The sequence below is a fragment of the Zophobas morio genome, unplaced genomic scaffold, assembly GCF_036711695.1.
Source record: "Zophobas morio isolate AGI-343-1 ecotype UQ-CSIRO unplaced genomic scaffold, CSIRO_AGI_Zmor_V1 ptg000014l, whole genome shotgun sequence".
In the NCBI taxonomy this organism is placed as follows: Eukaryota; Metazoa; Arthropoda; class Insecta; order Coleoptera; family Tenebrionidae; genus Zophobas; species Zophobas morio.
Window position 1 is genome coordinate 7927620 of NW_026972119.1, and position 26707 is coordinate 7954326.

General features: G+C 33.1%; 1 protein-coding gene and 1 non-coding gene across 2 annotated transcripts in view; one reads left to right on the top strand and one right to left on the bottom strand.

Annotated features, from left to right (window-relative positions):
• Positions 1-26707, top strand: part of LOC135129261 (toll-like receptor 6) — a 62536-nt gene that overhangs the window by 11130 nt on the left and 24699 nt on the right. The gene's annotated exons all lie outside the window — the stretch shown is intronic.
• Trnad-guc (transfer RNA aspartic acid (anticodon GUC)) lies at positions 145-216 on the bottom strand. Its single transcript has one exon. It is a non-coding gene; the product is annotated as a tRNA-Asp (tRNA).

Here is a 26707-nt window from a genome sequence, read left to right on the forward strand (position 1 = left end):
TACTCGTATATATAGTTGATAATAAATTTACTGTTTGTTGCCCAAATAACTTTATTTTTGTATTTTCAACGATTCACATTTTTTTCACAGTTAGAAAATTAATTAATATTAATTAAGAATAATTATTTTATTAAAAAAAAAGTCCTCCCCGGCGGGGAATCGAACCCCGGTCTCCCGCGTGACAGGCGGGGATACTTACCACTATACTACCGAGGATGCTTATTTCTATTGTGGTTTATGCGATATATCTTTTGAATTGTAGAAGACTAACTGGGTTTTTATATCTATTTATTAAGCCATAATAATTTGCATTAATTTAATACATCCTTAAACTTGCTTCAAATTTTTGGCATATAAAAATACAAAAAAAAATATATAAAAGTTTGTCGATCTTTGCTTTCATATTTTCTCGACGTTTCATGACCCCTAGACTAGGAAAGAAGTGGTCCCTCATTTCCGTTCGTCTGTCTATCTACCTGTCCTGGTTCTTCTTATATTATTTTGAAATGTTATACAATTAGGGTTTTTTTACGAAAATCTGGTTGCCTAGAGTTACAAGATGGTAAGTTTTTCAAAAGCATAATTTCCACTGAAAATTTCGGACAATTTTCAAAATTTGCCAAAGATGTTTAGACTCATTCTTTCGATAACTTGCTCCTACTATTTTCCCAGAATAATAATAAAAAAATATTTTTAAAGCGAATATTTAAAAATCTTGCACCGGGGGTATAAACTAAAAATCTATATCTGGGAATTTGTGGCAATTTTTTCAAAAACAAAATTTTTCAATCCCCCTATGAAAAATTCGCCCAATTTTCAACAATTTGCGAAACTTTGTTAAAGAATTTATAGATTTATTAGTTATAGATTTCGACCTCCAAAAGTTAGCATCGGACTCATTTCTGCGATAGTTCTATAATCTTTCCAGAATCGTTCGCTGAAATATTGCATAATTTTTTCGGATTGACAAAAAAATCAAACCGAATATTTTTAAAATTTAAAGGAGGATTCATAAACCACAGCTACAGGAGTATGTTACCTATTTTATAAAATTTAATTATCACTTACCATTCAAACCAACTGAACTATACGGCCGATATTTTGCGATCCTCTTAAATTATTATACAAGGTAATACAATTAGGATTTTTTTACGAAAATCTCGTTGCCTACGATAAAAGTTGGCAAGTTTTTGAAAAGCAAAATTTCCACTTAAAATTTCGAACAATTTTCGAAATTTAACTAGAGACATTTTCTTATACATTTCGACCTTCAGAAGTTCACCTCTTTGATAGCTCGCTCTTATCATTTTTTCAGAATCGCCTACTGAACTATTGGAATTTTTTGGACATAAAACAGAAATGTATTTTCAAAGCAAATATTTAAAATCTTGCACCGGAATTCTATATCCGGGAATTTTTGGCAATTTTTTCGAAAACAAAATTTTTCAATCCCTCCCTAAGAACAATTTGCCCAATTTTCAATAATTTGCGAAATTTAGATAAAGAATTTAAAGATTTAGATAAAGAATTTAAAGATTTAGATAAAGAATTTAAAGATTTAGATAAAGAATTTAAAGATTTAGATAAAGAATTTAAAGATTTAGATAAAGAATTTAAAGATTTAGATAAAGAATTTAAAGATTTAGATAAAGAATTTAAAGATTTAGATAAAGAATTTAAAGATTTAGATAAAGAATTTAAAGATTTAGAGTTACAGTTGTCGACATCCAGAAGTCTCATTTCTTCGATATTTCCTAAGATTTTTCCAAAATCGGCCACTGAAATACTGCAATTTTTTGGATTTAAAAAAAATGCAAACCGAATATTTTTAAAATTTAAAGGGGGATTCATAAACCACAGCTAGTGAGTATGTTACCTATGTTATAAACTTCAATTAACGTGTACCATCCAAACCAATTGAACTATAGGACCGATATTTTGCGTTCCTGTTATACTATTATGAAATGTTATACAATTAGGATTTTTTACGAAAATCTGGTTGCCTAGGGTAAAAAATATCGAGTTTTTGAAAAACAAAATTTTCACTAAAAATTTCGTACAATTTTCGGCAAGTTTTGAAATTTAACTAAAGACATTTTCTTATGAGTATATTTCGACTTCCAGAAGTTAGTTTCAGACTCACTTTTTCGATAGCTCGCTCCCGTAATTTTTTCAGAATGGCCGACTGAACTATTGGAATTTTTTGGATAAAAAAAAAATGTTTTCAAAGCAAATAGATATTTGAAAATCTTGCACTGGAAATCTATATCCGGAAATTTTTGGCATTTATTTTCAAAAACAAAATTTTTCAATTCCCTACCCCTACTAAAAATTCGCCAAATTTTCAACAATTTTCGAAATTTAAATAAAGAATTTATAACTTTATATAGATTTCGACCTCCAGAAGTTAATTTCGTACTTATTTCGTCGAGATTTCCTACCACTTTTCTAGAGTCGTCTACTGAAATACCGCAATTTTTTCGGACTTAAAAAAAATCAAACCGGATGTTTTAAAAACATATACATAGGAGGATTCATAAACCACAGCTATAGGAGCTAATTATACGGCCGATATTTTGCGTTCTTCTTATAAAATTATAAAAGGTTATAAGTTTTGGTTGCTTAGGGTAAAAATAGCAAGTTTTTCAAAACCAAAATTTCCACTGAAAATTTCGGACAATTTTCGAAATTTACCAAAGACATCTTATACATTTCAACCTCCAGAACTTACTTTCAAACTCATTTTCTCGACAGCTTGCTCCTACAATTTTTCCAGAATCGCCCACTGAAATATTGGAATTTTTTGGATGAAAAGTATATACATGTTCAAAGCGAATATTTAAAAATATTGCACTGAAGTATAAACTAAAAATTCGGCCAAGTTTCAACAATTTTGGAAATTTAAATACAGATATTTTGTTATTGATTTCGACATCCAGAAGTTCCAGAGTCGCCCACTGGAATATTGATTAATTTGTTAGATTTAAAAAAAAATCAAACCAAATATTTTTAAATCTTAAAGGAGGATTCATAAACCATAGCTACAGGAGTATAATCCATTTTATAAAATCAAATATCGTTTACCATCAAAAATTTTTCATATTTTATGGGTCATAAAACTTCACCAAAACAGGAAAGTAGTCGTTCGTCGAATTGACTCTATTACAGTACTTCCATAACTAGGCTGGGGAAGTAATAATTAAAAGTAACTAATGTCTGAATTATGTCTTCTTTTTAGCTTCTGCCAAAACTCGTTTCAATGGTTTAAATGTGTCATAAATTAGTTTTCTGATGTCAAAAATACGTCCTGATCTGTGCGAAATATTGATTACTCTTCAAATAGTGGGTGCATAAATTCTTTAGACCACAATAAAGGCATTTACAAGATGAAGAAACTTAATGAGTAGTGTGTTTGAAAATTAGGTGATATGTTTCCTGTTTCAAATCGTTTGTCCAATATAAATTAAATCATGAGCACCCCTATATCTAGAAATTTGTGATTGTAGTTGAATTCAATATTGTTAAATAGCATTGTCTTACGTTTTGTGAACACGCACAAATTCTTTGTATGTTTTTCGCCGGTAAGTGCCAAAAGAAAACGTGGCACCTGTCACTCGATCCCAGGGCATTTCCACGTTCGCATTGTCCTGGAACTTCCGACGTGTTCGTCTGAAGTTGTTTCGTCGAGGTGGATAACGTCGAGTTTTTCACGGCTTTCCTGCATTAGCCTGATGAATTGATAAAATTTTATCGAGAAACGGTTTATTTTCGTTGGAAGTAAGTCCGGATCATAAAACGAGCGACCCTTGGCGGGGTCAGAGCGCGCGGCGGCGGCACAAGGGCGGGATCTCGAATAAATGATGCTACGTAGGGCTGCCGGATTACCGTTCCGATCTGGTACAATGCAGATCGTTAACGAACTGATCATCATTTGACTATCGGCAGGTCATTTCCGTGCTCAGCCGGAAATAGACGGAGCGTCGCCGTTCATCGTCGTAAAAAAACTAGTTAGCAATTCGAATAGCAAAACCGCTCAAAAGTCGCTCTTCTGCTAGTGAGACGTCTCGAATAAATCGAATAATCGATGGCAGAACGGCCATTCAAGGAGCAGCAGTCGTGGGGACGTCGACAATCCAACCGCATCTTCTTTTATCAACACTAATCCGCACAAAGACATATTTTGGAGCTGGTTTAGACGTTTGTCTTTTATGTCGTGGAGCCCGAGTGGTTCACCTGGGCATAAAATCGCAAATTGTGCGATTGTTGAAACGAGTGGCGGTCAAAGAGCCGGATGCGCTTGGAGACATCGACTTATACCTGCACTTGAAAGACGACAGATGCGATTACTATATTTCGGGAGCGGTCCCATTATTGTATAATGACCAGCCGGGCGATGGGAAGGGATCAAAACGACTTAGGTAATATGAACGTTGAAGGTTTGGGTGCCGTGAAAATTACGGAAAGGATCCACCTAGTTAGCCGCTTTTACATTACGCAGCAGATTTTGGGAAATGTTCTCGTTAAATTATTATTATAACTTTATTTCATGTTTGATGCGGCAGCTGTTATTTGTTTGATTAATACAAAAAGTGCACACTTTCGCATTTTTTCGATGAATTAAACGTATTAGAGCTTTCATCGATCGTTTCAACTCGTAAACTATGTGACGAAACTGTTTAGTATAAAAGAACGTTAACAAAATTAGGTATAATGAAAGTTTGAACTAAAGTATCTACACGAAATTTGCTTTTTGAATATTGTTACAAAATTAGTACTTATGTCATCATTTTTGTGCTAGATTCACTAGGAAAAGATCTTTTTGCAAATTTAATTACCTATCACAATGTTTCTTGAAACCGTAAAATATACGTCCACAGTGACAAAGAAGTAGAATTCAGATTATTATTAATACGTATCTATTAATTGTTGTCTATCGTGTCCTATTTATCGAAGGATTGAGATATTTTGCTTAATTTTCAATTTTGAAAGCATTTTCCCGATGTTGATTTTTTCAATTTTATCTTATTAGTTTCCAAGCTTACATTTTCATAAAACTATATAACTTTTATTATTATAACTGTAAACACTAAATTACCTGATATATATTTAGCCGTCAAACCACTGGTGACAAGACGACAAAATTACGAAAGAATTTATTTTAAATTTTAAACCAAAAAAGAGATTGCGACTTTAAAATGTCACTTTTAAAAATTTGAAGAAAATATCCTGAAGGTTTCTACAAAAACTGCAAATTCATATACAGATTGATGATATTTTTGACCAGAATTGTCGCGTTAAATTGTTCACAATAAAATTTATTTACTACATAAATGTTGAAGGGCATTTTCAAAATATAAATATTATTATTAATAGAATTGTGTCACAATATTTTGGTTGAAAATATTCGAGACATGAAATTCTTTTTAAAATCAACTGAATTCAACCAAAATATGTAAAATTATGACCTTCCCTAGCCCCCAAAGTACAATAAATACTGCACGCATCAAGTAAAGATTAATTTTTAAGAAGATTATTTTTTTAAGATTACAACAACATTCTGATGGCAATAAATATATGTATTTTTATAGGTACTGATCATAGTGTATCCATGTTTTCGAAATTTCAGCCAATTTGATATATTTGTTGTAAGCATTCTTAAAAAATATGAGGTCATGCTAATCTTAAAACATGTGCAAAATTTTCGATTGCTTATGTAGTTTTCCAAGATGTGGAAAATTTTGTTTCGCCACTCTGATTTTTGATAAGGATATACAGACGTAAACGAGAGACCAAATTTTTCATATTCTAAGAGCTATTCGATGTTAATAGATATTAGGTATGTTATACACAGTGTATTTTTATGTGTGTAGTCAATAAATAATCAAGGTATGTATTTAATCATATGAACGACTTTTTCTTCTGAAAAGTGATCCATTGTAATTAGATCCAAGCGAATAGCCAATTTCATATCTTTTCGACGTTTTGTAGCTTTCAGAGGACGAAAAAGTAGATCAGCCATTTGCGTCTGTCTAACAGACTGGGTGATGTTCGAAATTATTGGTATTATTAAGAATATCGTGTAGATATTAAAATGCCAACCAAAATTTGACGTCATTTCATATTTCTACTAAATAAATCAGTCTTTAAATAAGCAAAATAATATCCTTATATCGCCAATTTATTAATCCATTCCTACTATGAACCTTGTGCATTTAGATTTGTGGAAAAACCGATTGTCCACAAAAAACCGTATAACAATATTTTGCAATTTAACTTTGAAACTACGGAACCGAATGCTTTGAAATCTTGCAAACATTTTACGATCACCGTAGGTATTGTCAATCAAAATTTATTCTGTTCGCCACTCCAAAAAAAAAAGTTATAACAGTTTGCCGAACAAATTTTCTCTAAAATTTATAGAATAACATACTCCTGTATGAGTGATGTATGAATCCGTGTTTAGTTTTTACCCTAGACATCACGTTTTTGGAAAAAAAATCAAATTTTCATAACAACATTTCACAATTTAAATTTGAAGTTGCTAAACCGAATGCTGCGAAATCTTGCAAATATTTTAAGGTTATCGAAAGCAAGGTAAATCATCAATAAAAATTTCTCCGTTTATGAAAAAATGAATTTCGCCGAAAAAAGTTCTTCAAATTTAGTGTCTGCGCTACACACCCAGTTTTTTGAAAAAAAAAAACAAGTACGCTTAATTAATTATGCCTCTTTGAAGAGACAAAATCAATTAAATGTCATTTTCTTTTAACACAAATGCCACCGCTGATGTTATCTGAACGTGCTAATAGTCCAATTCTATCACAAATTTTTTATTAGTCAAATTAAGAACGAGTTAACCCATTTTCTCGAAAATGTGAAGAATACGCCCGTCTTTATATAATAATGATAAAACAAGAATTATAATATTCAAAACATTTTGTTCGATTGTGGTTTAATTAATAATTTTTGTACTGTTTTGAGAAGACAAACTCATTCAAATCAAACTAAATTCTACGTGACATTCTTCCGATGTATAAACATAAATAAACACTTGCGCTTGAGATTGCCATTACCTAGTGTTGAAGGACAAGGGGTGTTATTTATGCCTCTGGTTTTTACTTTACAGCGGTTATCACGAAACGAAAATCGTAAAATCAAATTTTATATTTTTTTAAAGAGCTGGATTTGTGCTATTATACTTTTAGCCTTCGATTAATTTTTTATTGATCACATTAAGAACCCCATTTTTGTAGATTTGCTTATACAGGGTCACTCAAAAAAAGTTGGTGAAGTCAATTTATTTTATTGAATAAATCAAGAATTGCAAAACTCAATACTTTGAAATCTTGTAGACGTTTTAAAGTTATTGTAAGAATGGTAAATTGTTAATCAAATCTGTTTATTCCCCCCAAAAAATTGATAACGATATCTCCAAATTTGCCGAATAAATTCTACCCAAAATGTGCAAAATATGATGGCTTTTTACTTGTAATTTGTTATTACATTCATATTTTTTAGATTTGCTTAAACAGGTGGCTCAAAAAATGAATGTCATTAAGTGTTGGGGATGATCAGACACATTTTGGTTAGCATTTTAGCGTCTGCACGATATTCCTAAAATACATGTAATATTTGACAGCAATCGGTCCAGTAGTTTCGGACATTATCTGTCAATAAAAATGGAGAGACAGACGACAGGTCTGCCGTTTACCTACTTTTTCGTAGCCATTAAAGTAGCCAGTCACCCTAGGGACCCTATTACAATACGTTAGATTACGCTCGAGAAGTAAACATTCTCTCGTTGTATAGAGAAAGTTGTGGACAGGTTACGTTTAAAATTTCATACCAACTGTATTGAAAATCCCGTAAGCGCCAACGCTAGCGACTCGCCTTAGGAATATAATATTACATTATTCCTGTGACGTTTAATGTAACCGAGATTTTCGATTTCACATAAGCGGCAAATATTTTACTTTAAATTGAAACAAAAATCAGAAAATACTGGAACATCACAGAGAAAAGACACTCGTGAATCCCTCGAGATCTGAATTTTGCATCATTTCTCACGTTTTCTAGCGATAATTGTTGTTTCAACGTGTACCAATGCAGTTTTTTCCACTAATTTTATGTCGTTATTAACCCCATTTTCCGGACCGCAAAATAAGAATATACTTAAAAACTAACACCGTGGAGATTAAAATCACCGACGTTTCCGCAACAGAAAGTCGAATCAGCCGTGAAAACTACCACTTGCGAATTTCCGTTATTCCTAGAAATGGTATTTCAAATGTCACTTTAAACCTTCCCATTTACGTAACGTGTCAAGTACGAAAACTTCTTACAAAATATGACATTTAACGTCACATTTTTTTGCACTAAAACTTTATGGAAAATAAGTTTTCAGTAGTTGGTGCGAGTGGCGCGAAAAGCGACTCTCTGAAATTAAAGCTGCCTTCGTAGTTTCCCCATTTCACTATTCACAGTGCCAGCAAAGCTTTAAACCGAAATCTCGTCTAACAGAAAATGATAAATTTTAATTTGTTTCAAAATTTCCCCGAGTATGAAGTTGTCATCCAATCACAATTTAGACACTTTCATCTTACACTTGTGGTCGGATAAAAAAGGAATTATGTTAACAGAGTTTGTTACAGCTGGAACGACACAAACTCAATTACTCTAAAATTGTAAGCAATAAATGCAAATTCAGTAAGATGAGAGAAAAGGTCTTACAAAAGATTTAACAATGTATTACAACTTTCATACAGCGCATAAATAAGTAGTCCCTTTGCTTTCCTCGCCATTTTTGAGATCGTGGAACCAGGAAATGAAGAATTTTCGCTGTGTATAAAGTCACAATACGAAGAGAGCTTTGATAATTTTTTATTTAAAAAATGCCACATTACGTGGAATTCGGCCTTTAAACCACATGCCAATCGGAAATATACGCACGATAGAGTCACTGGAAATGCAGCTTTTAATTAGCTAATTTGTATTTTTCGCATTTACGTGCAAAAAGCTTTTGGCAATTTTTGTATGCACATAACATACTGGACACAAAGGCAAACATTTTTAAAAATACGCTCGTGCCTTTCAAATTAGCAGTAGTTCAGCAACAAATATTATTTCCATGCTTCTGTTTACCATAAAAAGTAATCCGGTAGATGAAAATGATGTTTAATGGATTTGTTGAGTAATGAATATTGGAAATCCTCGTGCCAAGTATCTCCTCATTTCAGAAATTTCATGAATCTAATTAATTTAATAAATCTCTGCAGCCGTAGCTTTTGTGATATATTCAGTCAATTCGCTTAGGCCTGTTTCTATTTAGGGCGTTATTTTGCCATTAGTGTTTCAGTGAGAGGTGGTATTATTGTAGACAATATTACCGCACGGAATTTCTAAGTAGTTTTCACAATTATTTCCTTTGTGCTGTGATACTTGAAACTATTGTGTGGGTATTAATACAATATATGCAGACTTTATTTAAAGAGGACGTATTCAGTGAATTTATGAATGATCATGCGTGAATGATCAGTTTAATGTGTGAACATTTTCGCGTGACCATCAGCTTTTAAACCTCGTGAAACCCTTTTCTGTTTAATTCTGTAATGGAATTTAAATCGTCTGTGTAAAATCCCTGCGAAACACCTGCTGTAAAAAGTAAAAATTGCTTTCGCATTTGGACAGTTTTTATTTAAAGTTTTGCTCGAAAGAAGTTGGAACAAAATTAAATTTTGGCGAGTTACTTGAATGAAATAATAATTGTTTTCTTGATTATTCCTCAACGGCACAGTTGAGTAATTATTTTAGAAAATAAAATAAACAATCGCAATCAAAAGTGGAATTCAGCATAAAAACATGGGGCGTCGCAATTTCAAAGGGAATTTTAATTATTATTTATCTCGTTCCCGCTTCGTCTCGTCTTTATTTACCGCGGCAAGACCGGGCAGAGTTCTTACGATTTCCCTCTGATCGTTGAAGCAAAAAGCGAAAAACACCTGAAGTTCGGCAGAAAATTACGCTTTAGTGGTTACTTGAAAAGGGCAGCATCTGCGGAGTGTGCGCCACGATAATTTCGTTAACAAGGGCATCTGTCAAACACTGCGTATTTGCATGTGAAAAGCTCAAGTATTGTGCCAGGTTCTTTGTTCGGAACACGTTTGTGGTGGAGCCAACTAGAGATTAGCGAGTCGTTTATACATTAATCCTTTATGAAATTCAGTCGAATGGAGATAATACGTGGCTTCAATTCGACAGAAGCCCACAGAACGAATATAGGCCTCTTGTTCTGGGACTAGGAAATGTCACAAAGGCGCCCTGCGACCGGGCATGTCGATGCGAAAAACCAAACGGAGCCGGCGAATTAAAACGGCAATTTCAATTAATTAAAGGAACGCCAGCATTACGCAACTTGCTATTGATTAGCTGAATAATCTTTAATTAATTAAAAAGCAAACGTATCAGACGAGTCGTTTTTGATGCGATTAAAAAAGTATTAATTAAAAAGTTGAATGCAATCCGTTCTGGAATTCAATTACCTTTGAGAGAATTTAATCTCGTCAAATGAAACTGAAATTTGCGACGAAATTATCTTATGATTCCTCGAGGATGGAAACGAAGGAGTTAAATTAAAAAAGCAACCTTCGGTCGTCCATCAAATGCATCGCCGCGGGCGGGATTTCTAGATAATCGTGCCTACGAATTCGAGTCGAACAGGCGCAAAGGGCAGGTAATAATTCCGCTGCATAAATTTTAATACATATTTATGAGACCGCGACAGATACGAGAGCTTCCAACCACTTTGCAAAGGCTTCAACTGGAGCTTTGGCAGGACGGCCTCAAGCACGAATTTGCAATCAACCTAAGTTTATGTTCGCATTAAAACACATCAGACTCAATTTTTCACTGTTACTTGCAAGTATCCCTCGTTGAGGTAATCACTATGCGCACAATTTGTAGGAGCCCGTTAATAGTTTTGTAATGTGTTAAGAACGATTCTGACGGAGCGGGAATGTCGTCTCTCATTTCGTATCCGACACAGCGAGAACGCCAGAGATCTTCGCGTGTAATAACAAATTATGGTTCCGCCCATTCAAAGATGAAAGTTAAAAGTGAAAATTTTTATTTCAACCTTTTTTTTGCATATTTACATGAACGGCTTATAGATTTACGTTGTTTGAAGAAATATCAACCCATCTCTGCTGTAAACTTAGAAATGTTTGTTGACATTCGCTTCGAGTATTTGTTTATATTTTGTACAAAGGATACGAAACTCAGAGTAAGTGTAAACCTAATGTAAAAGTTCGGATTTTTTGTTCTTATTTGTTTCCTTCTGTTTTCCACTCCGTGGTCTTATTGTTTGTCCAGTTAGTCTCTGCAAACGACCCCGCAAGTGTGCAGAGTATCCCTGTTTTATTCTTTTTAATAATTTACATTATTACATACAGATGAAAAAAGTGCTACCTATAATAAGTATGATACATGTACTAAATTCGTGCATATACCTAGCTTATTCAGAACTTTCTCAGCAGGATCTAAAATCTTTAACCTTGGGATCCACTTCCTCATGTCTAAAAGACATATATTTAGAGTGTGAACAGGGTGTACATCAAATTCCTAACTCATTCATGATTAATATGTTAGAAGATGAAATTCAAATATACTTTTAGAGGTACCGCTGCACCCAAAAAATTATCTATGAATTAACGGAACGCAAAAAACGTGAATCCAATATTATCATCCTATCACGTTAAGAACTCTAATGGTACTTCAAAACAAGAACAAAATGTTGCTAGTTCTTTAATTATCAGTGATTTTATGTCTGAATCAAAACTTAAGTTGCCAACTGCTCCACCAGATCGTCTTGGCAAATTTGATGCAACAAATGTCAATAGAGCTAATTCTATAAAAGTTAAAGTGCCCAATTTTGAAGATATTTCTACTAATATAAAAAAACCTGAAAATTCGATACCGTCTATTCGTCCAGTAGGTGTTCTACTCAAAGATTGTATTACCAAAATGCTTGTGCACTTGCTTCCAATACTTGACATTACCGTAATTAGTGAAACTTGGGTAGATGATTGCACTCTCAGTTCTGAAATATTTTCCTCTTATTGTAGTTCCATTCATTGTGGTAGAAAATTTTCTTTTCAAATAGATTCAAATATACAAAATTTTTAAACAGGCATTATATAGTTGTGTTTACAACAATACTCGTTCTCATATCAGTTTAAAACAGCGTGGTTTTAGAGCTGGTAGATCTACGTCTACAAACTTTGCAGTGCTTGTTCCAGATCTAAGTGTTGCACTGGACAGCCGAGAACAAATAGATGTACATAGTATATAGGTACAGACTTTTCCCGAACTTTTGATGTTCTCCCTCACTTCCTTTTTTCAAACTGTTGGAATCTTACTTAACAAACCGTAAAAACTATGTATTTTACCTTTTGCCGCTTTTTGTTAAGGTCTGGAGTCCCACAAGGCTTCAACATTAGGCCTCTTCTCATCAATATATTTATTAACGACCTTTTGCAATTCTTGAATTGCAGTATCCTGGCTTTCGCTGATGATCTGACAATTTATTCTAAAATCTCAAATTTTCATGAGGCTGAGTTTTTACAAGGTGAACTTACGAAAGTCGTTGAACGGTGCTATCTACGTGGACTTATTATTAATAATAGTAAATGTTGCAACATTTTATTTATCGAACAAATCAGTCTTTTCATTGATTTTTCTTATTCAATAGGCGCACTATTACAGCGGAAAACATCGAAGATTTTGGAGTTACGTTTGACAGCTGTTTCACTGCACATAAACCTCTGGGGTCTCATAAGCACGTCAAAATTTTTAACAGAAGTTAAGTGAATAATCTCTCTTCTTTGAGTACGTTCTTTCGAAATTAGAATATACTTGATTCGTATTATTACGTTGATCGATAATTGAAGTCGGCGTAGGTAAAACTTAACAATTTATTTCGCAGTAGTACGAAACTACACGACTAACTATACAGTGATTATGTACAGAATAATTTCGACTCGACTGGAATGATTTTGACTAGACTTTACGTCTCCCATTATCAGGACTTTACTCTGACTGCTCCCGACGGTGGTTCCCATTTAAAGAGCCACGCGATCCTTCTCGAACAGTCGCCGTCACTGCTTCTAGGCTTATTCTGGAGTACCCATCGCAACTTCCGTTTCCAAGGTTTTCTTTAGAGAACGCCGTCCGGCCGCCGTCACCGACGATGAGTCAGTCACCCATCATCGTCGCACATACTAGAAAACCCATAGGCGTCGTACCGTGGTCGTCGTCAAGAAACGGCACAACAAACTCCGTTTTTTTGTGGATCTAAAGGCGTTTATTCCAAATAAGGAAGATTTTCTGTACTCCATTTTTGCGAATTTTCATGCCCTGATAGTTGGAAGCATCAAAAACAGGCAAAACGTGGTAGTAATAAATCTATTAGTAGATATTAACTTACAACCAATCCAGAAAATCTCCAAAACTACTATACTGATTGTTGTGAAATACTGTATGTATTTTAGGAATGTCATGTAGCTGGTAAAACACTAACTAAGATTTGTCTGAACATCTCCATGACCAATTTGAAGATGTCACCTCAAAATTTTCTGCAGTGGATGCAGTTTACATTTGCTGATATAACATGCTCGTGATTTATGAATCCACATGGATTATTTTTATTACTATTTTATTGTTTAACCCTTCTAACAGTAAAGCTGTAAATGAATAATACGAAACAATGTTAAATATGAGACTATAGTTTAATGGTAGAGCGTTCACTTTGCTGGTGATTCGATCCCCGACATCTTCAATTTCTTTTTCAAAAAAACTAGATTGATTTGGTTGTACTCCAGGGCCGAGGGAATTCGTTTAAATAACTTTCGGTGTGATGCATTCCCTTAACTTTGTTTATCTTGTTAACTGTACTGGTCTGGACTGGGCACCTACAATCTGTTTAATGTAATAGCATCATTGTAAGTGGTTGATAGTAGTTGTTTTTAAACAAAAATCTATAAGACGGTACATCGGCAAAAGCATCTAGAATTAATATTTCTTTACCTGAATTTTATGTGCAATAGACTAACAGATATTTTAAGTGGTCTTTTATTAGACACTGATGTCTTCAATTATAAACTCTTTGCTAAACTGTAATTGTATTTACTTAAAAAATGTAATCTTTTAGTGAGGTTCCAAGCATCAGCGAAAATCAATTCAATCCGCATAATAATGTGAGAGTCAATAAACGAGTTAAAAGTATCATTTGCGGGGTCTCTTCAGAATTGGGAGGAATCATTTATGATTTGCTGATGTACCTATAAAGTGGATTTAAATAATTCAGCCAGAAATAAACGATTTATTTTAAAGGGAATTCCCTTCTCGATGTCCTTTGTTCCCACTGAGCCCACTTTTTACTCTTTTACCAACTGTTTCGAGTTTTCTGTTGTTACAAACTATTACACATTTGCTAATTTTTAATTTTAATCGTAAACTAATAATAAAAATTTAATAAATTCAGTACAGTCATTTGATTATTAATTTATTAATAAATTTATTATTGCATTGTTCAAAAAATACAATGATTTAGATTAATGCGTCATAATTTGTAGAAACATTTCAATTCTCAGCGTTACGTTTCTCCTAGGGTTTTTGAAATTCGTTAGAAAAATATTTTACAATTTGTTTAACGAAAGTTGTAGTTTACTAAATCGTAGTGTAAGTATTAATATTTAAATTCGTAGCCGAATTTCTGTTAGTAAGGTATGTTCACAACCAAAGACAAATTGAAAGGTTAAATTGCCAAATCTAGTAAATTTGTAGATTTAGACTTTTCCTAAAAGAATTTTTGCAGTTTTAAAAAATCGAAAGAATAAAAATTAAAAATGTGAAAAAATTCTCTCAAAAATCCACAACAATAAAATTCAATAGTTAATAGAGTTAGTTCTAATAATGCTGTGATAACGAAAATAGCGGTTCAGTTTTTGTAGTAAATTTTGATCAATACAGCAGTGTACTTTTCTCGAACTTAATCTACTCAGTATCCCTTACAATTTCGAGACCTCAAAACTGAGAAAAAGATGTGAATTTAAGACAAAATTAGTTTTTACTATTGTGAGAAGATTAGAAATTGTCGTTCCCCATTTCGGACTTTTTTGTTAAATTCAAACAGATTTTTTTTATAAAATTAACTACAAATAAGGTTATTTTATAAGTTGTGGTAATGTAGTAGTGTAGTTGTTATCTCTATTAGTGGAAAATTTTCATCTCCAGAAAAGTGATCTGGTTTTAAAAGTATATATTACAAAAAAGACTATATATCTGATTATTTGTAAGTAATATGTTTAATCATAACTTAATAAAAGCAGCGTCATGATTTTGAAAATTTTACCCAATACACTACACGACCGACAGTTGAATTTAATCAGTAACAATACAATTTTTTTAAGCTTGACAAAAAATGTAATACAACGTTCTGAAAATAAATACATAGGTACACGTAATGTACTTTTGAAAATGAAAAAAGTCTACCAAGTGTTGTATGTACATGACTTTAGAATGGTGTGGTCTCGGATAGAAAAATGAAACCTTAACTACGTATTAGTTTCCCTACAATCCTCAAGAATCCAACTCAGACGCTTCCGTTACTTTCACTCAAGGCCATGAAATCTATAAGCTCCGCATAAAGCGCGATGTAGTATGCCTTAAAAAATAAAGATCGATTTAATAACATCTTCTATCTTAACAATGAGGTTTTTCACTATTATCATTTCTGCCACAGTCAGAGTTAGACTTTACCTATGTTGATATAGCATTTTAAGGGTCAAAATATATTCGAGTATCGAAAGATACGTACAGCGATTAATTTAGACTAAATATAGCTTCTCGAAGTCGCCCTCTTTCCTTACTGTTTGCAATTCCAAATAATTCTGAAAAATCTGTTATAACTTGAGCTGTGATTTTCATTCTTTCAGCACCTAGGCGCGTCACAATGTTACGTGGGTTTTATTTTTATTACAAAGTAGACAATATACATTATTCCATTTTTAGGTTTTTTAGATGATATTATATGTTTATTTAAGTTAATATGTGCTCTTTTCTGAAATCGGCATTTAATTTGTACGGCTTTGTAGAAATCTGAAATTGAGTTCATCATTAAAATCTAACTATGACAGTTATCCTGACGCCAGACCATTTTTTACAAAAACCGCATATTTAAACTTAGCCGATTTCAGAAAAAATTTAATGTGTACCTCATCAGTCATCACACAAAGTTTTTTATCACTCGTATAGCTATAATTATTGTGACTTTGTGCACGTGAATAACACTCACTTTTGTGACAAAAAATTTAATATTAGCGGCTTGATAAACGAGAATTTAAAATAAGTACCAGTTTTTTGTGAAATAAAGAATAATAATCGGGGCCGTGTTGATAGAGGCGGCACATGTATCACTTATAAAGAGGATCCAACATACGATGACGGCAAAATCATGTCCCAAACTACCGTAAAACATCATCATTAAAAAGTTATTTATAACCGTGTACATATTTGTAAATATTCAAATTCACGTTCTAACATGGCCAGGAATAATTACGTTTTAGCTCGGGGCTAACAAAAATAATTTCCTATACAGCCAACCACGGCGTGCTCATATGTCTCACCATTTTACTCAGTTAATAAAACCGCTAAGTTGAAAAAAGCGGGGTCTTAATGGACCTCGAGTCTGATTAAGTCATTAAAGGTAGTTTAGTTAATGCTAGTTTTTGAGTAATAGCTACATACCGCAATCTTAATTCAAATGCCATTAGTTCGATATAATTTCGTCTTCGTGCCAATCATATAGCAATTTTGGCGCTTCGGTCTCCCTACCACGAAAAAAGCGATTTTCCGCGAAAAGCACATGCACTGTACTCGATATGAGATTTTCATTAAAAGAGCGCATGTGTGTTGCAAAAATTCTTGGTCGGAGGCAGCGAACTGTGAAGAACGAGCACCGACTTCGTTATATCTTTCTGTGGCGCCACAACAGATAAATAACTTTTCCTACACTTTTTATCGATCCCAGTTTCAAATTTAGAATTTCGAGGAGAAAAACGCCCTTTCGTCCGTAATAAATAGTTGGACATAAATAAGCTGACGGCTCGAATTAATGTAACCAAATTTATGGATTATTTTATTAAAATATTGCCGTTGGTGCTGTAATGTTACAGCTACACTGTAAATAGGCAATTTCACTTTGAAATTGTATTCAAATTATATTTAATTTCTTTCATGAAATATGCATGTCGGTTTAATTTGTTTTGAATTGTTTTGATTTGAAAGTGCCGATTTGGTTTTTACTCTTGTGATCTCTTCATTCGGAGAGCGAATTTTTCAGCGAATCAAAGCGATTGACGGATTGAAAAAATCCGGATCTGTTGGAGCGTTCTAGAGTACGCAGAAGAGGAACAAAAACATACGTAGGCGACTACTCTATCATTTATACAAATGAAACTTCACGAAAACATATTTTCGAGGGATATCAATAAAAGTTGTTACTTTGTTATTTTTATATCAATGACAAATGAAAGAGGGCGAAATCCTTGCTGAATGGCAAGATTGGAGATAATTGCCGCACTCAGAAATTGTCTTTTTGGAGACAGAAACTGCTGTTCCTATAACTTCCAAGATTAACAACGTTTTGAAAATTATAAGTAAACACATTAATTCGTCTTTTATTGCCAGTTTACTGCTATAATTCTATGAAGTTTATTACTCGATCAAAAATACGACAGGAAATTGTATGAACTGGGTGTAAGTAGTTTTGGACCACCTGTGGTCTACAACTTGATTAGACGGAGTGATGATCAAGTGTTGAAAGACAGATAAGAGGGCTGCAATAAATAACTGATTCAAAACACTTCATTTAAGTGACGTATCGTAAGTTATTCTATACTAAAAACAACAAAAAACCAAAATAAACAAAAATTTAAATAATCTGAGACTAAATAAATAAACATTTTCGGCACATTCTTGTCGATTGAGTACATCTGAGAGTTCCAGTTGGCAGCATTTTTCCCGGATACATGTTAAAATAAATTAAATTTTAATTAATGTGTTGTTCATTGCACATTTCCACTTTTATTATGTCACGAGCCTGGTATAAACTCGTGGGTTGATCTGATAAAACAAATGAGCTGAAATTTTCCGCAGTATTGATGTTAAGTCTACCCATTCCTGAATTTATAAATTGGAAATCTAATACCCACTGGTTTTTAGATGCTCGTTAAAAATAACAGTATAGCAGTCATCTTTAAGCGTGAAATTAATAAGCGGAAGAAAGAAGAATTTTGTCTGACATCGATTGGTGTACATTTTTTAGAGGCACGTAGTTTGTCAGATTCTACCACGGCTGTGTTCAAGCACTTCGGTATTTTTTATGATTACTGATTAGCCGATTCGACGAAAATTGAACTATGCTTCTTTTTAATTTCAAATTAATACTTTCGAGCAACGATTCAATTATAGGTTAGAAGATTTGTAGCGGTTTTCGAATTAGGAGAGTGCGCTATTACGGGATTTGGAGAAGCGATGAGGTGATCTGTTTTGATGAACTAGTTGAAGGTAATAATTTCTGAACTAAATAAATAATTATAGGGTTTTTCTTTTGTAATTACATATCTGTAGCTACTTATATTCGTGGGGTTGCGTGTTTAGTTTGATGGATGTGTGTATGTACACTGAAATCAACTGTCATCCGAAGTGAAATGAAAGTTTTTTAAATAAACTTACCTTAATTTAATTTTAAATAAACCTTCAATTTTAGCTAATGTATACAGTGTACTTTGGGTCTGTGGAGCCTACAAGAATTTTGTGTTTACTTTATTCCTAACGGCGCAATTTTTAGTGTATTTTATTTTCAAGCCGAGTTTGCAGTTTTTTGAAATTGCCAGTTATTCTCAACCAAATTACCTACCCCTAGCTACACGATTATGAGCAATTTATTCAACTAATTGTACCGGGGTGTAAATGGCGGTTTCTCTGAATATTATTGTAAATATTGCCTGATTTTTGCAGTGCGCCTTTTGCTTTAACGTTTGAATTCAATATCACTGTGTTCGGAGTTTTAATATTCTCCCGCCTTCTCAACACATCAAATATTGTTGAGAACATTTCATTGGAAAAAAACGTGCAGTATTTACACCGAACTTTCCTTCCTTTTGAAGCACAACAATTCCCGCCCGCATGAGAAGGCATATACTTTTTAAGAAGATTTTTAATAATATTTTGGAATCACGCTCTTATTCATCAACGAAAATAGGTACACTTCGTTTGCTACAACTTCATAAATTTAACTAAACATACTTCTGGTTTTAAATGTACTATAACAAATATAATCAAATATCAAAACAATATATAACATGAAACGCTGATTTTTAACTGTTTCGATCGTTATTTTAATTTAAATATTAAACAGTAAACGTATTTTGCCTTTTAACCGATCCAGATGAACCGTAAAAAACATGATTGAAAATTGGTTGCAATAATAATTCTCTGCATATCTATGCATAAATGAATTTTTAACGTACAATGTATTAATTAATAATAATACCTTTTATAAAAATACAAAATTTACATTTTAGTGGAAAAAAGAAAAGAAAAAAATACGTATATTTTAAAAATTCAAATCTTTAATAAAGATATTTTAACACTATTATTATGCACCTTCGGAAACTGCGTTTTTTCGTGTTCACTGAATCATCAAAATTTCAGTAACAACCACAGGAACTGTGGTTGTTACTGAAACTGTCATATGAACTGTGACACTTTTGTCTTCAACTGCTTTGTACCGATTCTTATTAGATTTTAGAGGTATGTTAGGAATATCCTGTAGATTGTGAAATGCTATGATCTCACATCAAAATTTTGTATATTAAAATTGTATAAAATAACACATACACTATAATTAGATATTATTGTGATCCTTCCCTGTTATTTTCATGAGAACTCTTTCTCATATATTGGGAATCATTTTCGGTCCTAAATTTTAAAAACTTAATTGAATTATCTTAATCTCTATCTCTCATTTTCTATCTCTCTTTCACTTTGTATGGCAAGTGGATAAACGAATACCCAGTTGGAGTGTTACCAACATTATGAGAGAAGTATGTTTGCGTTTTCTTATCAGTGATACATATTCGTATCTAATCTAATCATTCTAATCATTTCTGAATTTGTTGGTTTTTGAACCTTCAAATCTAGGCTTTAGGTATAGTCAGGTTGGCCGAGCGGTCTAAGGCGCCAGATTTAAGCTCTGGTTCTCGAAAGAGAGCGTGGGTTCGAACCCCACACCTGACAGTTTTTTTCACTGTGTGCTTTATCTTATCTTATCAATAAAAAAAATATGTGTTTGCAATCATAGCCGTATCGGAAACTATTATGTAATTAGAATATATAACAAATGTACAGTCACTTTTTGTGTTAAACCTTCTGTGGTTTACCTTTTCATTTTAGTCATCAATTTTATATACTATTTTCACGTCCCGAGCTTAAAGAAGTATTTTAATATGGTCGATCCGGCAATTGGTTACTTTTATATTTTCTCAACGTTTTATGACCTCTAGGTAGGAAAAAATATATCTCTCCGTCTGTTTGTCTGCTGTCTGAGACGTTTTTATCAGACAAATGGATGATCTCTGTATCTACCAGACCGATTGTTGTCAAATTGTGTAAGTTACGAATATCGTGTGGTAGGGAAAACGCCAATCAAAATTTGTCTAATCATCCCACTAACAATTTGATGACGTTACCTTCGAATCTTGCATGGTATATGCTGTTTAATTTAAAAAAATCACAAGACTTCTATACTTGTGGTTTATTAATCTATCTTGAGTTTTTACTCTAAGCATCGCCCGATTTTCGCAAAAAAAACCTCCGAATTGTTTAATGCCGCTCCGTTTCCTCGTGGGCCCTTTTTTCTTACACAATCACTGGTTTAATCTGCTTTGTTTACTACTAAACTTGATTTGTTTGATTGTACTTCACGGGCGCGGGAAGTTCTGTCTAATAACATGAGACCAATTTTGAATGACTAAAAAAATTTTGAAAATTTCTGTTAGACATTATTAAAACTGAAGTAATTTTTTTCCTCCCTGTATATAAATATTCGTGTCGGCTGTGCAGTTGATCCCTCAAATAATTGGATTTTAATTGAAATTTATATTCACTTGTGTGTAGTTTTTGAAGTTAAGTTGTTTATCTATCAGCTGATATAAAATTCTTATCACCGCTGTAAAAACTAAGCGGTAAGTTTGCTCTTTTTCATCCACAACTAATTGTGATTAATTTGACTCTTTTTTCCTATTGTCTCATTCATTATAAATTATAACTAACACCTTTCCGTTGCCCGTGATCTTGTTTGTATACATTTTGACAAGTCGCTGTAAAGGGCACTACCAGCGTGAAGCGTGTGTCCCTGTTTTTCCTCATTCCTGAATATTCACTAAAAATGAGCACTTCCTGTACTTGCTGCGGCAGAAATGCTGACTCTTGTAAGATTGTTAATTGCTGTGTCTGCGGAAAATCTTACAAAATTGAATGCGTTGATTTAACAAACGCAGAGGCACGCAAAATTCATCAAAAGTCGGGTCTATCATGGTCCTGTAAGAACTGTGCCAAGATTGGGAGTGATATCAACAGCTTGAAGGCAGTTATTGTTGCATTGCAAGAAGAAATTAAAGTATTAAAATTATCTGTATCTACTGTGTCTCCTTCTACTGCAGCTTCTGCATCGCTGTTTCAGACAGAAAAAGTCATCCAAGAGGTGTCAGAAAGGAATAAGCGTAAATGCAACATCATTATTTATGGGCGCTCTGAATTAATCAATAAAAATAAAACTGAACAATCTGAGGCTGATACTGTGTTTGTAAAAGATGTTCTAACAGCTTTAAAAATTGGTGACCTGGGGGATCTTAAGCCAATCAGACTTGGGAAATATGATCCAACTAAGCAAGACCGGCGTCGTCCAATCAAGATTACCCTTTCGTCAGAAGAAGATGTGGTGTCCGTACTTCGTGCATCTAAGTCCCTGAAAACGACTGATCCTTGGAAAAATATTTTCATATCTAGAGACCGTACTAAGATGCAAAATGAACTATACAAAAGCGTTAGAAATGAATTGCATGAGCGTTTGTCAAACGGGGAGCAAAATCTTATAATAAAATACAAAGATGGAATTCCAAACATAGTTCACTCGGAAAACTAAAGGCGCCCGGCAGATTACCATTTGCTCTAAACATATATTACCAAAATGTGCGTGGCTTACGGTCAAAGATTGAATCTTTTTATACAAGTGCGTCAGATCGTTTTTATGATATTGTAATTATTGCAGAAACTTGGCTGATTTCATCACTGTACAATTCAGAATTATTTCCTCCCTATTATAATGTGCTTCGTTGTGACAGAAATCTTAATACCACTGGACGTAAAACTGGTGGTGGTGTCTTAATAGCCCTGGCTGATCATATAACTTACAATGCCGTTGATGTGTCCTTAGTAAGAGAGCTTGTACCCCTTATAGATATAATTATGTGTTGCTGTAGTGTTCATTCGTTTCGATTTTTCATGATTGGTGTATACATACCACCGGATGTGTCTAGTATCGATCTAGAGGTGTTTCTTGAAGCACTGGGCGCTTTGATCTTGGACAAACCAGTTATAATTATTGGAGATTTTAACTTGTCTCAATACAGTACCAACTATGTAGTACGTAATGTGTTTTGCAGTAAATTAAACAGTTTTCTTGATTTTTCTCAAACAGTAAATCTTTCTCAGTATAACAATATCTTAAACTTCAACAATCGTTTACTTGACTTCGTTCTCTCCAATACTGATTTCAAAATCAGTGTTAATCTTGACCAACAATCATTTGTTCCACCTGATCCCCATCATCCTGCTCTGCATATTGAAACAGAATTCTTGATTTCTTCCAAACTCCCACGGTTTCCATGTGATAATAATCGACGTTATAATTTTCGGAAAGCCAATTACAATAAGTTATACAGTGACCTTCTACATACTGATTGGTCCTTCCTTACAAATTTTGAAGATGCCAATGTTGCACTTGATCACTTTTATACCAAGTTGTATAGTATACTGGAGTCGTCTGTACCTAAATTTCTACCTAGCAAATCATCCTATCCTATGTGGTACAATAGACAGATCATTTCGGTTTTAAAACTCAAAAATTTCTATTGGAAAAAATGGAAAAAAACATCTAATATGACTTTTTATAATGAATTTAAAAGGCTTAGATCCACTTCCAAACAAATAATAAAGACAGCATATCGTGAGTATTTAAACCAAATTGAAGAATCTATGAAGAATAATCCTAAAGACTTCTGGAAATATGTTCACTTACAAAAAGGTACGACGCGTATACCTGGAAGATTAGTTGATGAAGATAAACAATTTGAAGATCCACAAGAAATTGTCAACGCTTTTGCGAAAAGATTTTCTGATGTCTTTCGGCCAAAAACCATTATCGGAATATCTGATGTTATATCAAATAAGCTCTCGTTTACTATACCGTCGGTGACTGAAGAGCAACTAATTGATATTATGTCAACCTTCTCAAACAAAATGACCGCTGGTGACGACCAAATACCAAGTTTTTTAGTACGTGACGCCAGATATATTCTTGCGAAGCCTCTATCAATTGTAATTAACTTAGTAATAATGTCATCCACATTTCCTGATAGATGGAAAAGAGCGCGAATCACACCTGTATTCAAAAAAGGAGATTCTACTAATCTAAAAAACTACAGACCGATTGCAATACTATCAAACTTTGCTAAACTTTGTGAAATAGTGTTGTATAAAACTATCTTTGTTAATGTCCAAAGTCATGTATCTGCATTCCAACATGGATTCTGGCCTGGTCGATCAACAGTTACTAATTTGTGTACTTTGACACAATTTCTCTCTGAAGAATTAGATAACAACGGACAAGTGGATGTTATCTATACAGATTTTTCAAGTGCTTTTGACTCCATAAATCACACCATCTTGCTTCTTAAATTAAGTTCTTTTGGATTTGCTCCTAGCTTCTTGAAACTCTTGGAGTCCTACTTAAGTGGTAGGTCCAACTACGTGACGTATAACGGTTACCATTCTTTCAATTTTGTAAGTACATCCGGTGTTCCTCAAGGCTCCAATCTTGGCCCTCTTCTGTTCGTTCTTTTCATTGATGATTTGCTTCTTTCACTTAACTGTAAAGTTTTGGCATACGCTGACGATTTGAAGTTATACTGTCCCATTTCAAACAGTGATGATGTTAAAACCTTCCAAAGGAACCTTGATACATTAGTAGATTGGTGCAACAAGTCCGAGTTGTTATTAAATGCAGATAAGTGTTATGTAATGACATTCAGTAGGAAAGTAAATGTGGTAAAATCAGACTATACCATCAACGGTCGGATTCTTTGCAAGAAGAATGAGGTAAAGGATCTTGGTGTTCTTTTTGATTCGCGCCTTTCATTTGTGGAGCACATCAGTAACATATCCACCTCAGCATCTAAAATGCTTGGATTTATATTTAGGGTATCAAAAACTTTTCAAGATCCTCTTCTGTTAAAAAGTCTGTATTTTGCGTATGTGGTAAGCAAGATGGAATATGCCTCTGTTGTCTGGTATCCTTGCTATGTGATACATAATCTTGCTGTTGAAAAGGTACAGCGTCGCTTCTTGAAGTATCTTTCGTATAAAATTGATGGATTTTATCCTCAAAGAAACATAGACTACAATTACCTCCTTCAGAAACATGGATTTGTTAGTTTAAAGAATCGACGTGAAGAGCATAGTGCTCGTTTCATATCCAGATTGATAAGTGGCAAGATAGATTGTCCTGAATTGTTGGAACGAGTCAATTTTCATGTACCACGTGTTGCGTCTAGCTACATGGCCACGTTTCATCAACCAATTTCTAGAACGAATTTGCTAAGAAAGGCACCGTTAGTTCATATGTGCAGTAATGCTGATAAACTGTATGATGATATTTTTTTTCTCCCAAGTAAACTGTAATGTGTTCGTTTATTTAGTTTATAATAGGGATAGCTTCTAATTGTGGGTATGATAATAATTTAGTTTGGGAACGAATATGATCTTATTTACATTTTTATTTTACGTTGTTTATTTTATTTTATTTTGCTACTAGTTAAGTTAATATTGTCCAGTAATTGGATTGTATCTGTTGGGCAATAAACATTATTATTATTATTATTATTATTATTATTATCTATGATTTTAACAACGTTCTAGAAATCTCCTTTAAATCTTAATTAATTCGTAAGTTTTCGGTTTTATGTTGTATTTATGTAAGTTTATTACAGGTAGACCAATTAATTTAACAAGAAAAAAAGTGTGAACAAAAATTTCAAATTCAGTTTTTTTCGACACTAGTTACTAAAACAATTTAAATAAAAATTTAAATAATCGAAGTTGGGCTGTTTATTATTCACTGTTGATATTTTCGCGTAAATGGGCTAATGTTACCCATAGTTTGTTTGATGAAAATCTACTTATTTTGAAGAAAGGCGGATTTCTAGATAAAACAAGTACAACAAGATTAAATAGTTCTAAGATAAGTGCGACCATTGATAACTTTGTAACAAAAACAAATGTTATCTACAAGTATTATTTTATTTTTTTGTATTATGTGGAGCAGGACCGAATTTAAGGACACGCAAGACATTTCATGAAATCTATTTATTAGTTAGTCACAGTTCAAATGACAGATAAAAGAGATCGACAGATAATTTTAAGCACCAAAATGGTCATGTTTTAGTCTAGTACTTTAAGTCAATTCAAAAATTATGTTGTTAATAAGGTGCTAAAAGCGTTTTTGTATGTAAACTTGTGAAATAAATAGTTTTATATATACAGAATGACGAAAAAATGACTTATAAACTCGATGGTGCATTGTTAAAAAGACGCTGAAGAACTCAAAAAAATGGTTAAAAAATCCCCCCACCATACTTTTGCAAATATCAAGTTTCAAAATTGAAGGATTACCTTCATAATTCTGATCTCTTTTAATAAAGAGGTTGTGTGATAGACGGTTAAATAATTAGGAGTTATTAATAATTTAATAATAATTTGTTAGAATACGATCTACAATGTCGTTTTTTACGGTAGACAGATGTCACGAAGTTAATTCTTTAAATTTGAAGTTGAATATTGTCAAAAATGTAGTTCGCGGATTTTTAAGCATTTTTTTTTCGAGTTCTTCAGATTCTCCTTAACAACATACCATCAAGCTTCTACGTCATTTTTTCATCAGCCTTCGCCTCTGAGGCACATTAAATACCATCATTAACCGGAGAGAATTTTCAAAAACTCATTTAATAAAATAATACACTTCCCACAAAATTAATGGACCACTTTTTCCAAAATTGGATTTTTTGGAATTTTTGCATTATTTCACATTTGTAATGGCTTAGGTACATAGAAACAAAATTGATGAAAGGAAAAAAAAATGTACCATATTCAAACATTATATAAATTTTTCAAATAAATGTAACTGAAACGAGTATAAAGAAAAAGGTTAAATACGAATGGTGTGTTAATTTTTTGGTGAAGATAGCGTCATTAATTTTTTTCTGGTAGCAAATATATTAATTTTAATGTGTATACAAAATTACAGCGAAATTGG